We start from the raw sequence: 14,742 nt of genomic DNA, 5'->3' as shown, positions 1-14,742 counted from the left end.
ATGGTTTTGTGATTGTATTCCTGTCAATGTGTAGGTTCCAAGCAATCTGTTTCTCTGTTGGTGTTAACATTAGAGTGGCATGGTTCAAAATTCACGTTTCCTGCGATTCGACTCCCACTAATTGCTATGTTTTGTGGCTGGACTGCAGAGAAATTGCTACATAACAACCTAAATTTCAGAGGGGTTTTTGTACTTGGGGTGAAAATGGGTGTGTATCTTCCTCCTATATGGGTTACACGACATTGAGAACCTTAACCTTATGAAATCAGAGCACTGCATTTGTGAAGGTTCCTTTTATCCACGTGACAAAAGTTAGCTCAAAGATTTCATTTATATTAACTTATCAACGATAATTAATGGAAGAAGATGGAAGAAGAGAAAATTAATTACAACAAACTATTAAGGCACTCAATTAGAGACATATCAAGTACATTATAAAAAGGGTGGACAAGGGACATCAAAGCAAGAATTAGAGTTCTAATGAAAGGACCTTCAACTTTGATTTTCTTCTCAGGAATTTTGCTCATCTTTGACTTTGTTTCCAACCTTCAATGGAATATGGGACTCCATGTAAGTGACGATTTGCAAGGTTTCTGACACTCCATCTATTCTAATATGGCCAATTGCTTCTGTAGTAGGATTCCACACGAGTAGCTGCCCTTCCCAAGTTGCAAGAAATAGCTTACCATTACTTGAAAATCCTACCGGCTGGCTCACATCTTCAGAGCATGCTATGGTGAATAATTTAGTCCAAGACTCTTTAACACCATATTCAAGCAATACCCATAACTCAACATGATTATCGTCACAGAGAGGCAGTGACGATTGCTGAATCCACCAAAAATTAACTGAAATTATCAGTAATGAAATATTTTTTGAATGATTGCAATAAGTGGTAATCCAGGTCGAATCCTAGAGACTGAGTTACTAAATTTCGTGCACTTGTGTAATAGAAAAAGAACAAAGGTTGAGAGGGAGGGGTTGTAACACTAAATCAGAAGAAATCAAGTTCAGAAATTAAAGAACTAAATTTAGATATGAAACTCTCAATTTAAATAAACTTCAGTCCAAGGTAATTCGCATTCCAATGCATGACTCGATCATAGACAAAAAAAATACAATTATCTCTTATTGAATATTTAATGTAGATTTACCAAACAGCGAGGTAAAATCCCTTACTTCCCTATACTCATCAATTCGAGCCCAGCACTCTCGTTGACTCTAATTATTAACTGAATTGATATTAAGCAATCCTCATCAAATTAATAACTGCTTTAAGAACAGGAAGTAGTTAAGCTGAACAATGATTTATAAAGCATAAATCATTTAATTTACCGTATTATTTCCTTAGGTTATTATCGAAAACTTAGATCATAATCAATAAAACCTAATTGCTACTCACATTCAATCTTACACAACAATTACAGATTATGAAGATGAACTAGCAATTGATCACGTCAAACAATTAATTAATAGGCCTTTTTAGCAAATCATTTAATAGATAAAAAACAATAAAATCAAGAAATAATAGATATTCAAAAAGATATAATTTAAATTAAGAACCTGATCTCACAAATCATGCATAAGAACTAGAATCTCTTAAACTGAATTTAGAACTTAGCCACTCATATTCATGGCTTACAAAAGAAAAATAAAATGGAGAAATCTAAAACTATGGACGTGAATGGAGAATGAAGGTGTTGAAGGCGTGTTGAAGGTCTGAACGTATGTATCTCTCTGCTGCTGCAAAAGATGTCTTTATAATAAAAAACCTAATCCCAAAGATAAGAACCAAATTTAAAAAATTTTTGAAATTAAAAAAAGACAGATTCTTTGCTCTGTAATCATGGCTAGTTTTCAGCCTCTTCTCTTGCGATTCTATCTCTGACTTCTTCAGGAAAGTTATAGCCATACTTCTTAGCTTTCCAACAGGTAGTCATTTGCCCAAATCGAAGGTCTATAGCCCAAGTTATGGGCCAAAAATTGAAACTGGTTCTGACAAAGTATCCAACCCATAATGAGGATTTCATTTCCATTTTTGACAATTAAAATAGCCTTATCTCGCTTCCAGCCCTTCATAGAAATTGTAGAGGTGGTTTTAAGGTTCAATTGGGCCTGAGTTTGCTTCATTTGGACCTCCGGAGCTCTAGATATAAAATAAATCCCAAGACTGGTCGTGACACATTAAGTGTAGGCTCTTGTAATAGATCCATAGCTTATTTTGACAGCCTTAGAGACTGATTTGGGCTTTGGTCCCTCTTTATCATTTGTAGTGCTCTATCTTAGCTTTTCAATGAATTAAACAACATTAGATTTAGAGACTCACAACTTTAGAAACACCTAAAAAATACAGCAAAGGTCAAATTAATGCACATGCTAAAAATTTATCCATTTAACACAATTATTCTAACAACTCTATAAAAATATGCCTAATTGATAATTATACTTTAATCTACTGAATTAGGCATAAAAATACACTAGAAACACTAAATGTGATGGGAGTAAAATTAATAAATTATGCACTTATCAAATTTCCCCACACTTATTCCATGCTTGTCCTCAAGCATGACTTAAACTCTCAATCAACTCCACTTAGAAGTTTACTTAACTTTACCCTATCACAACATTCTCTAACAAAAGATTAAAAGTTTGAAAGAAGAGGCAAGTAAGGTAATAACCATCACAACAAATTCCATCAATATCATACTAATATATCAACAATTCTCCAACACAAAAAAAAGGCTTAAAATCTAATAAGCTCACACAATTAAAGTTTCATAAAATTTTAAATCAATACACAGCAAAACACAAGGCTAATTTATCAATGCACAACAATTATAGCTCTTTGCAAATATTAGGGGAGATAGAAATTACCCTTTTTTTATATATTTGAAATTGATACTTCTCTTTCGTCACAGTTACTTTATATATATATATATATATTATATATTTTTTATTTTAGCCGTCACCTTCAGAAAAAGTACCTTGCTCATATTCTAACTAGCTTTTGGCTTGAGAATCAGCATGGGGTTCATGAAGACCCCTAGTTACTTTGCTTAACTAAAATAGCAAAGCAATTTTCAAGTTCAGCTTTTTATTTCCCCCAATTTATGCATCTACATATTATAAAGTGCCCTGATAAATTAAACATAGTTCTAAAATATGCATGACACTAGTTTAAAGCACACATAACTAATCATTTCACCATTAAATCAAGCCTAAATGATTTATGCAAGAAAAAAAAAATGCTCTATGGTATGGAGAAGAGGGAAAATCCATCATTAAAGTTACTATTACCTTGCCTAAAATCTCAAAAATTCAACCTAAAATAGAAAAGTCATTTTAAGGACAAAGCACTTCTCTCCGAGAGTTAATATAGAATCATGAATCAAGCTTGTGAGAGCGAATTTTTTTTTTTTTTTTAGGTTTGAAAAAAAAATTGCAGCAATAAATTTCTCCTCTCCCACACTTAAAACTTACATTGTCCCCAATGTAATGCCCAAATACAAAAGAAAAGAAAAAAAAAATCCTAAAAAATAAAATAAGATAAGGAAAAGAAAACAAATCTAATTGTGGCTAACAAGCCACCAATGGGTTGCCTCCCAATAAGCGCTTTTGTTTATCATCATTAGCTCGACATGGCAAAGCTACTTAATCCACATAAATTGGGTTACTCAATTTGAGCTCCTTCACTGAATGCTCCTGAAACCCCTCATAAAATGGCTTGAGTCTATGACCGTTGACCTTGAACACTTTGTTAGTTCCTCAGCTTTGAATTTTAACTGCAACATAAGGAAACACATTAGTAACAACAAAGGGTCCAATCCAACGAGAACGCAACTTATCAGGCATCAGGTTCAATATGGAATTATACAACAAAACTTTTTACCCAACCACAAACTGCTTTCTTAGAATTAGTTTATCGTGAAATGCCTTGGTCTTTTCTTTATAGATCTTAGAATTCTCATAAGCCTCAAGTCAAATTTCCTCTAATTCATGCAATTGTAATTTTCTTTCCAACTCATCCTCCATGCTTAACTCAAAAATATCTTGCACAAATGTATCAACAACATCAATAGAAAAGATAGAATGATCATCAGTAGGATACTTCATGGCATCAAAGATATTAAATTTGACAGTCTCTCCATCAAACTCCATAGTTAAGGTACCCTCATCCACATCAATTTTTGTCTTGGCAGTTTTTAGGAAAGGTCTTATGAACAAAATCAAAGCTGAGTTTGATGAGGGAGCACTATCCCCCATATCCAGAATGTAAAAATCTGCAGGAAAAATCAATTCTCCAATCTGCACTAACACATCCTCAATTACTCTCAATGGGTAAGCATTAGAATGATCAGCTAACTGAATAATGACACTGGTTTCTTTCAAAGGACCCAAATTCAAAGTCTGGAAAACTGAATATGACATGACATTAATAAATGCTCCTAAATCTGCCATTGCATGTTTAAATCTAGAATCATCTATTTTGCAGGGAATAAAAAACGAACCTAGATTCTTACACTTAGGGGGTAATTTTCGCTGAATTAATGCCGACACATTTTCTCCCACAATGATCTTCTCATTATTCCTCAATTTGCGCTTTGTAGTGCATAATTCCTTAAGGAATTTAGCATACCTAGGAACTTGTTTGATTGCATTAAGTAAAGGTATATTAACATCTACCTTCCTGAAAGTCTCCAAAATTTCTTTCTCTTGTTCTTCTTTCTTAGTCTTAGCCAACCTGCAGGGGAATGGAGGAAGAACAAAATTATTAACCTTATTCAGTTTATGTTCAGTATTTACCTTAACTTCAAGAACTTCAGACTCTTTTGCTCTTTGCTTTTTCTTTTTCATTGACTCATGTGGAGTCTGATTATCAACTTCTTTCCCACTCCGCAACACTATAGCACTCGCATTTTCTCTGGAATTCATGACTGTTTGTGATGGAAGCTTTCTAGAACCTTGACCTTCAAGCTTACTCATAGATGAAGCTAACTGACCAATCTGCCTCTCTATGTTTTGAATGCTATTTCTAGTCTCCTATTGAAACTATTGTGTATTGCTGGCCAAAGCCTTAACAATTTCATCAAGTGACATACCTTGATTTGAGGGAGGTGGAGGTGGTTGATTCACTTGTGGTCTCTGCTGCTGGTATCGATTTTGTACTGGTTGATTCCCATAACTCAAATTAGGGATTATAAGTATTAGAAAAGGGATCATATCTGTGTTGTGGCTGTCCATAATTTCCTACTGCATTAGGATGTTACATTAATTCATTATCTTATAATGCAGGACACATGTCAGTAGCATGACTAAACCCGAACAAATTCCACATACCTTAACTGTTTGCATGTTCCTTACAGCCAATTGCCTCACCAAAGAAGTTAAATCAGAAATCTGTTTCTCAAGGTTAGATGTACTTACCTCATTAACCTTCTTAGGTGTGTGATCCATTCTCATTCCAAACTGCTGAGAGTTTGCTGCCATGTTAGCAATTAGCCTCCTTGCTTCATCTAGTGTCTTGTCAACTAAAGCTTCTCCACTATTAGCATTTATCATACTGCGGTCCATTGGTAGAAGTCCCTCATAGAAATGCTAAATCAAAAGCTGCTCACTTATTTGATGATGGGGAAAACTTGCACACAACTTCTTAAATCGCTCCCAATACTCATACAAACTCTCTCCATTGTACTGCCGGATGCCATAAATTTCTTTTCTTATGTTGGCAGCACGGGAAGCGGGAAAATATTTCTATAAAAATATCCACTTCATTTCATTCCATGAGTTGACAGATCTAGAAGGAAGGTAATACAACCAATCCTTAGCTGTGCCTTCTGGTGAGAAAGGGAAAGCTCGAAGCTTAATCTGGTCCCCTGAAACTCCTTGAGGTTTCATGCTGGAGCACACAACATGAAATTCCTTTAAATACTTATGTGGATCCTCATCTGAAAGACCATGAAACTTAGGCAACAAGTGGATTAGTCCAGATTTTAACTCAAAAGCAACATTTAAAGTAGGGTATTGAATACACAAAGGCTGTTGGTTTAGATAAGGAGCAGCCAACTCTTTCAAAGTCCTAGCAGCCATGGTTTCATTTTCAGAATCTGAATCCAAATCTGAACTTAATTCCCTTGGAGATTGGACTCCTTCAGATGTACTCGGAATCTGCCTAGCTTGCTTAGCCAATTTTCTCAACTGTTTAGCTTTTTTTTTTTTTTTACTTCTGGATCAAAGAGCAACTCACCAGATTGAGAAGTTCTTATCATAAACAAAAAAAAATCAAAGTAAAGACAGAAAAATAACTCAAAACCCTAGAAAATGGTGGAATTTGGCCTTAAGAGGGTGGGGCCAAAAAATCCTATGGATTGATTGGTCTTGATCAGAACGTCTTTCCTTCAAAAAAAAAAATATAGAGCGCCCTCCTAATTCAACCAAAAATCTGTCGATGAATAGTAACACCGTAATTTTCATCGAAAACCTAAAAACAGCAACACTTCACAAATAGAATTAATAACAGAATATCCTAATACTAAAAACACGAAATCCAATAAACTTTCAGTCCCCTGCAACGACGCCAAAATTCTTGATGGTTGCCGAATCCATAAAAAATTAACTGAAATTACCAGTAATAAAATATTTTCTGAATGATTGCAATAAGTGGTAATTCAGGTCGAACCCTAGAGACTGAGTTAGTAAATTTCATGCACTTGTGTAACAGAAAAAGTGCAAAGGTTGGGGGGGGGGGGGGGGTTGTAACACTAAATCAGAAGAAATTAAGTTCAGAAATTAAAGAACTAAATTTAGATATGAAACTCTCAATTTAAACAAACTTCAGTCCAAGGTAATTCGCATTCCAATGCGTGACTTGATCATAGACAAAAGAAATATAATTATCTCTTATTGAATACTTAATGTAGATTTACCAAACAACGAGGTAAAATCCTTACTTTCCTATACTCATCAATTCGAGCCCAGCACTCTTGTTGACTCTAATTATTAACTGAATTGGTATTAAGCAATCCTCATCAAATTAATAACTGCTTTAAAAACATGAAGTAGTTAAGCTGAATAACGATTTATAAAACATAAATAATTTAATTCATCCTATTATTTCCTTAGGTTATTATCGAAAACTTGGATCATAATCAATAAAACCTAATTGCTACTCACATTCAATCTTACACAATAATTACGGATTATAAAGATGAACTAGCAATTGATCACATCAAACAATTAACTAATAGGTCTTTTTAGTAAATCATTCAATAGATAAAAAAAAATGAAATAAAAAAACAATAGATATTAAAAAAGACATAATTTAAATTAAGAACCTGATCTCACAAATCATGCATAAAAACTAGAATCCCTTGAACTGAATTTAGAACTTAGCCACTTATGTTCATGGCTTACAAAAGAAAAATAAAATGGAGAAATCTAAAACTATGAATGTGAATGGAGAATGAACGTGTTGAAGGTCTGAATGTATGTATCTCTCCGCTACTGCCAAAGATGTCTTTATAATAAAAAACCTAATCCCAAAGATAAGAATCTAACTTGAAAAATTTTCGAAATTCAAAAAAGACAGATTCTTTGCTTTGCAATCATGGCCAATTTTCAGCCTCTTCCCTTGTGATTCTTATAACGCCCTCATCGTAGGTAGTCCGTACATTTTTCTGTTCCGACGACTAATATCTATTCGGACAGTCAGAATGTCTGGAACTACACTTAAACTATAGTGAAGAGGCATAAATTGATGGAATAAATGTTAAGAAAATTTAATAAATATAAGAAATAATTTTGGGACCAAATTTAAGGTTTATTTAGGTAAAAATGACATTAAAGATGTTAAAAAAAATTTAGAGAAAATAAAATAAAATTTAGAGAATTTATTAATTGGTATAAAATAATAAAAATAACCCGATGAGCACCATGAAGGGCATTTTGGTCATTCACCCTAGAGGTGAATTTTGACCTAAATGTCAAATTAAAATTAGAAAATAAAATAATTAACATAAATTAAATTTATGAATTTGAATTTGGAAAATGAGAAGAGAAAAGAAAAGAAAAGAAAAGAAAAGAAAAGAAAAGAAAGGAAAAGAAAAGAAAAAAAAAAGCTTATGGAAAATTTAAAATTTAATGTACACAATAGAATATATATATATATATATATATATATATATATATATATATATATACCCATTAGAAGATAAAAGCCACCAACTCCATATTCTTCTCCACTTTTTCTCTCTCTCTTCCTCTACATGGCTAGCACCATTGTCTCCCCATTTCCTCCATTGTTGTCAAGCTTCCAAGCTTGATTTCCCAAGCTTCCACACATCAAAACCTATAGCCCACTTCACAAAAAATACTCCCCACACCCTAAGGAAGCTATAGACACCCATTGGAAGCAAGAAAATTGAAGTTAGGGAAGCTCAAGTAAGGTTAGTGCACTAATCCCTCTTCTTCTCTTTATTAAACATGAAAAGCATGTTTAGCCAAGCATAAATATAATTAAAACAAAAAGAAAATCTAGAGGAAAGAACTCTTGAATTTTTGGCAGCCATGGAACTTGAAGTTTATTGCTTTTAAGTGATGAAAAATGGTTCCATGAGAATGCGTGATGAGTTGAAATGTTTGGGTGTTTAATTATGTAGTGTTTATGAAAATTTAAAACTTTAAAAACTAGGGTTTGTGTAAATGCTTGAGGACTTAGTGTAAATGTTGAAATTGACCTATTGAGTTGAGATTGTTGCTTATAGAAGTGTATTGCATGCAAATTGAAGTAAGGAAGTTGAAGGAATTGAGATATTGGGAGTGTTTAATTTTCTGTAGGTTTGGACTCAATGAGTCCAGTGGGTTTATTGACCCATAACTAAAAATGTGTGACTCCAATTGGTATGAAGCCAATTGGAAGTGAAAATAAACTCAAAATAACCCAATTTTTCATGCAGACACCATGCCCAAATTTTGCCAAAATCATGATCAATTCTCTGCCCAAACCCGGATGACCAAACACTGAAACTCAGAAAATGACCAAATGAACAGTACGTGTTCATTTGGTCATAACTCTCTCTATACTAGTCCAAATGACCTAAAATTTACATCAATGGAAAGCTTAGACATAGGGATACACTTTTCATGAAGACCACTCGACCCAGTTTTGCCTTTAACCAATTCAAATTGTTAGCACAAATGGGGTCACTAAAACTGCCAACCCAGAAAATGACCAAATGAACAATACGTGTTCATTTGGTCATAACTCTCTCTATACTGGTCCAAATGACCTAAAATTTACATCAATGGAAAGCTTAGACATAGGGCTACACTTTTCATGAAGACCACTCGACCTAGTTTTTCCTTTAACCAATTCAAATTATTAGCACAAGTTGGGTCACTAAAACTACCAACCCAGAAAATAACCAAATGAATAGTACGTGTTTATTTGGTCATAACTCTCTCTATACTGGTCCAAATGACCTAAAATTTACATCAATGGAAAGCTTAGACATAGGGATACACTTTTCATGAAGACCACTCGACCCAGTTTTTCCTTTAACCAATTCAAATTATTAGCATAATTTGAGTCACTAAAACTGCCAACCTAGAAAATGACTAAATGAATAGTATGTGTTCATTTGGTCATAACTCTCTCTATACTGGTCCAAATGACCTAAAATTTACATCAATGGAAAGCTTAGACATAGGGCTACACTTTTCATGAAGACCACTTGACCCAGTTTTGCCTTTAACCAATTCAAATTGTTAGCACAATTTGGCTCTCTAAAACTGCCAACCTAGAAAATGACCAAATGAATAGTACTTGTTCATTTGGTCATAACTCTCTCTATACTGGTCCAAATGACCTAAAATTTACATTAATGGAAAGCTTAGACATAGGGCTACACTTTTCATGAAGGCCACTTGACCTAGTTTTGCCTTTAACCAATTCAAATTGTTAGCACAATTTGGGTCACTAAAACTGCCAACCCAGAAATTGTCTAAAATACTGTTCCTTTGGTATGCTTGACTAGTTTTGGCAAAAATGCCGTAACTTGGTCTCCAAAGCTGCAAATTGAGTGAAACTAGTGCTAAAAGTTTTATAAGACATAGCACAACAATTTTTATGTTTTGACCAAACTCTAGAAACCATTGCATCCTAGAGAAAATATTAGCCAAAGTTAGGAACTGAAATATAAAAAATGTTAAGTTGAACCCAGAATGCCATTTGATACCCGTGTTTTCATTTGGCCATAACTCTCACTAGGAAATTCCATTTGCGATGTGCCAATATGATCTAGAAACATGATACTTAGGGCTACAACATTAATTTAGACACCTTTATCAAATTCTAAGTGTAAAGACCCTAAAAAGAGGGTCAAACATACTGTCATGAAGTTGGTTATTGCCCTTATAGGACTGAGAGTCTAGGTTAATACATTGACTATAACTCACTATACCAAGCTTTGAAAATTTTGAAATTGTACCTGCGAGCCCTTAAGAGATAGAGGAACATATCTTGTGAAGGAACCTAAGTCTAAAAAAGACCATAAAATGATCAAATGATTGGTCAAAATTTATTAACCAGAAATTGTAAATTCTAGACAGCTTAGAGGCAAAGGGACCAGTTATGGTATTTTGATTATAAGTTGAATTCTATAACCCCAAATTCAGTGATTCAAAAACTGAAATTTAGGCTTAAACATAGAGGAGCATTTATTATGAAGGAAGTGTGACCAAATAGACATCCTAACCTAGTCAAATTCCTAGATAAAAATAACACATCAAAATGAACCTAAAGAAATGTTCATGGGAAAAATGCTATATATGATAATTAAAATACTTATAAGGATAATTAAATATTAAAAATGATATGAATATGTAAATTGAGACTAATGTCCTATTAATATGAAATTAATGGTACCAATGAACAGTACTAGAAAATAGTAACAGTGAATAGTGCTAAAATAATTAAAAATGTTTAATTGCCCATAGTATACTTAGACTTATTTATTTAGTTTAGATAAATTGGTATACCAATTAGGGACTACAGATAGCAGTACTGCTAACCGAGAAAATCATGAACTGATAATATATGTCTGGTATGATTGTTCTACAGGCTATATTGCTACTTACTGGCCATTGTGCCTACTTTATTTCTGGCTTTACAAGCCTGACAGCGGGTCTCGTGCTCGATAGCTGGCCTCGTGCCTGACAGACGTATACTGGATAGACATATGGTTGTCTAACTAGTATACACTTGTGCATCCAGCTTTTATAATTTGTTATAGGTTTCTTAGGCATTGAAAATGATTAATTAAGATTGAATATACAATAAGTAAACAAAAAAGATCCTGATAAATTAAATTATTCTCAAAGTGCAATAAAAATGTAAAAGACACAGAAATTATGAATTTACCATTATTATTTAAATTGTTAAATTATTGTTATTATAAATTATGCACCACTAAGCGTTATGCTTAGCGCATTGGTTTTCCATCGTGTAGGTACTGGAGATTAGTCCCAGACCACCGAGTGCACCGACAGCTCGACCAGATCTGCCACTATCCAGAGTCACCTCATCGGTCTTTTATATTTTGGTAGGGCCCATGTATAGACTAGTATTTTGGTTCATTATGTCTAGTTATGATGTATTTCATTTTGGACTTGTAATTAAACTTTGAGATTGAAATGAAAACTTGTAATTTATTATCTATGAATTTCTATATGAATGCAATAGATGATACTTCATTTTTAGATCTCATAAATAATTGTAAATGATATGATACAAGAGAATATGATATAGAAATGTGTGAAATGAATATGGACATGTTAACAGGTGATTAGTGAAAACCCGTAAGATGCTAATAAAACAGGGGAGGCTCTGTGCGGGTCTCCACAGATATAAGATATATAAAAAAAAAAATTTCTACACATAGAATACATGTTTTTAAATGACATCAAAAGTTTACAATAGATATGATAAAACAAGATAGGGTGCTTCGGCACCGAATGTGGCACTTCTTGCTCGGCTATACAATAGACGGGTAAGGGGTGTCATAATTCTGTCTCTGACTTCTTTAGGAAAGTTGTAGCCTTACTTCTTAGCTTTCCAACGGGTACTCATTTGCCCAAATCGGAGGTCTACAGCCCAAGTTAAGGGCCAAAAACCAAAACTGGTTCTGACAGAGTATCTAGCCCATAATGACGACTTCATTTCCATTTTTGATAATTAAAACGGCCTTATCTTGCTTCCAGCTCTTCATAGAAATTATAGAGGTGGTTCTTAAGGTTCAATTGGGCCTAGGTTTGCTTCATTTGGACCTTCGGAGCTCCAGATATAAAATAAATCCCAAGACTAGTCGTGACACATCAAGTATGGGCTTTTGTAACAGATACATAGCTCATTTTGACAGACTTGGAGACTGATTTGAGTTTTGGTCCCTCTTTATCATTTGTATTGCTCTATCTTAGCTTTTCAATGAATTAAACAGAATTGGATTTGGAGATCCACAACTTTAGAAACACCTGAAAAATACAGCAAATGTCAAATTAATGCAAATGCTGAAAATTTCTCCATTTAACACAATTATTCCAACAACTCTCTAAAAATATGCCTAATTGATAATTATACTTTAATAAACTGAATTAGGCATAAAAATATACTTGAAACATTAAATGTGATGGGAGTAAAATTAATAAATTATGCACTTATCAGGTGTAGCAACATAGTCATTCAAGGAAAAAGTTGTCCACTTGCAATAATTGGTAGCGTCTGGTAGGGCTGTTGTTTTGATAGCCTCATTGCTCAATTCAAAAGAAACAATTATATCTTTCCAATTACTGTCTTGTGCCCACCAATGAAATGTACCATTTGCACCCGTATGACCTCTACGATAACAATAATTGATATATTCATATTTATAAGAAGGCATGTGCCAAGAATTCAAACTGACATCAACTTTTCTCCATGTATCATCCCTCAGGCTATATATCTCGACTTGGTAATCCCATTGGGAATCAAGAGATGAATTTCTACAAATCCTGAGTACTTTGTAATCACTAGCTCTTGTGTCAAACCCAAATTCTACTATTTCCAATGAAATAGAAGCGTGGGGGTCAGGAGGATGTGGAACATTGGATTGAGGTAGGACCTTAGTTTCGGTGGTTGTAGGGTTCCAAAGAACAATATTACTCTCATATTTATAAATATCATCCCATTCATATAGCAAATCCTCAAAGTAATATACATCACGAAGACAAATTAAGCCATTGCACCAAGAACCCACAATGTCAATAAATGAACATTTTTCAATTATATCTTTTGGATATGGTATCTCCGGAGGAGCAGACATTTCAAATGTATCACAGGGGAGGAAGGAAAAAACAAAATCCTGGGCGTCAAAATCCTGACGTTTGACAAGGACAGGGAGATTGGCATTCAACTCTTCAGAAGCAGAATCAGAGAGTAGGTTTTTATATATAAAATTTGGATCAGAAAAGACAGCACTCCAAGATTTACGAACTCACCTGAATCTGAAGAGACAAATGACAGGTAATCTGAATCAGATGTTGAGTACCAAAGCTTTAGGCAGAACCATGGTAGATAGCTAGAAGAAGAGAGAATTTTAGAAGAATTCCCACTTCTCACTAGATATATAAATTGAGACGCATGAACTCTTAGCCACTAAGACATCTTCCAGTTGTATACGAATTGTTTTTCTACCAATTCTATCAGAGGCTGCCATATTCGTCCGCCTAAAAGAAAAGCATATGTGGCACCCAAAGGAAAATAAAAATAATCAAATATCGAAATTAGCTCGAGCCAAAACGCATCGTTTCAATTCCAGTGCTGATTTGATCTAAGCGATGTGGTGGCAGGATTGGATGCAGATCGTTGTGACTAGAAGTAAGAGTCTGGAATGTGTACCCGTCCATAATAGATATCACAAGATAGCTGCTTGTGAAGTAGCCGAGACGTCCAAATCTCGCGCATGAAGAAGCGAGAGGAAGCTGTAGCGGAGAAGGAGGTTTTGAAAGAGAAGGTGAGAATATCTGCGGAATTGGTTAAAGCACAGAGATGAGATTGGGAAGCAATTTAATGATGGGGACGGATGCAATCAGAGATTGAAAGCTGCAAGCATTTGCTAGTGACCGGAATTTAGAACATATTCTGCAAAAATGGTAAAGAATTTAGGTGAAATCTGCCAAAACGCACCGTTATCTTTGTTTGGGTTGAAGGAAATATTTGGATTGAGGGAGACGAAGGGAAAGAAAAGAAAAGAAAAATATAATTTCTCTAAGAATAGAAAAGAGACGGGGTTGTAAAGGCATCGAGACAACTATTTTTATTTCTGCCTTTTTTTAATTTATTTTTTTTTTCATCCTTTTCCAAAAATAAAAGGCTAAAAAAATTTACCATTTTTTGACACACAAAATCATTGCATTAAACAGCCCCAGAGGCATCAACGTTACAAAAAACCCTCAATTGATGAGGGGGAGAAAAAGGCCAATTACTAAAGAGCTGGTTATGAAGACACAGCTTTGCTATACAGTCTGCAGCTTTGTTGGCTATCCTATTCACTTTAGCAAAAACAACGTTATGGAATAAATGAGCATACGAGAGAATTGATCTGATTGTTGCATGAATCTCCCAAGCTTGGCATTGATGAGGATCATTTAGAGCAGAAATGATCAAAGCTGAATCAGATTCCACAATTATAGAAGAAGCTCCTACATCTTCTG

The 14,742-nt window shown here is 34.2% G+C and overlaps 1 non-coding gene and 1 pseudogene across 1 annotated transcript; one reads left to right on the top strand and one right to left on the bottom strand.

Moving 5' to 3' along the window:
• Window positions 1-510: 510 nt before the first annotated feature.
• LOC131179993 (F-box/kelch-repeat protein At3g06240-like) lies at window positions 511-14,250 on the bottom strand (annotated as a pseudogene).
• Window positions 5,618-5,724, top strand: LOC131169619 (small nucleolar RNA R71). Its single transcript, XR_009140507.1, has one exon. It is a non-coding gene; the product is annotated as a small nucleolar RNA R71 (small nucleolar RNA).
• Window positions 14,251-14,742: the final 492 nt, after the last annotated feature.

This window comes from Hevea brasiliensis, chromosome 1 (assembly GCF_030052815.1).
Source record: "Hevea brasiliensis isolate MT/VB/25A 57/8 chromosome 1, ASM3005281v1, whole genome shotgun sequence".
NCBI lineage: Eukaryota > Viridiplantae > Streptophyta > Magnoliopsida > Malpighiales > Euphorbiaceae > Hevea > Hevea brasiliensis.
This window is presented reverse-complemented; position numbering and strand designations above follow the sequence as displayed.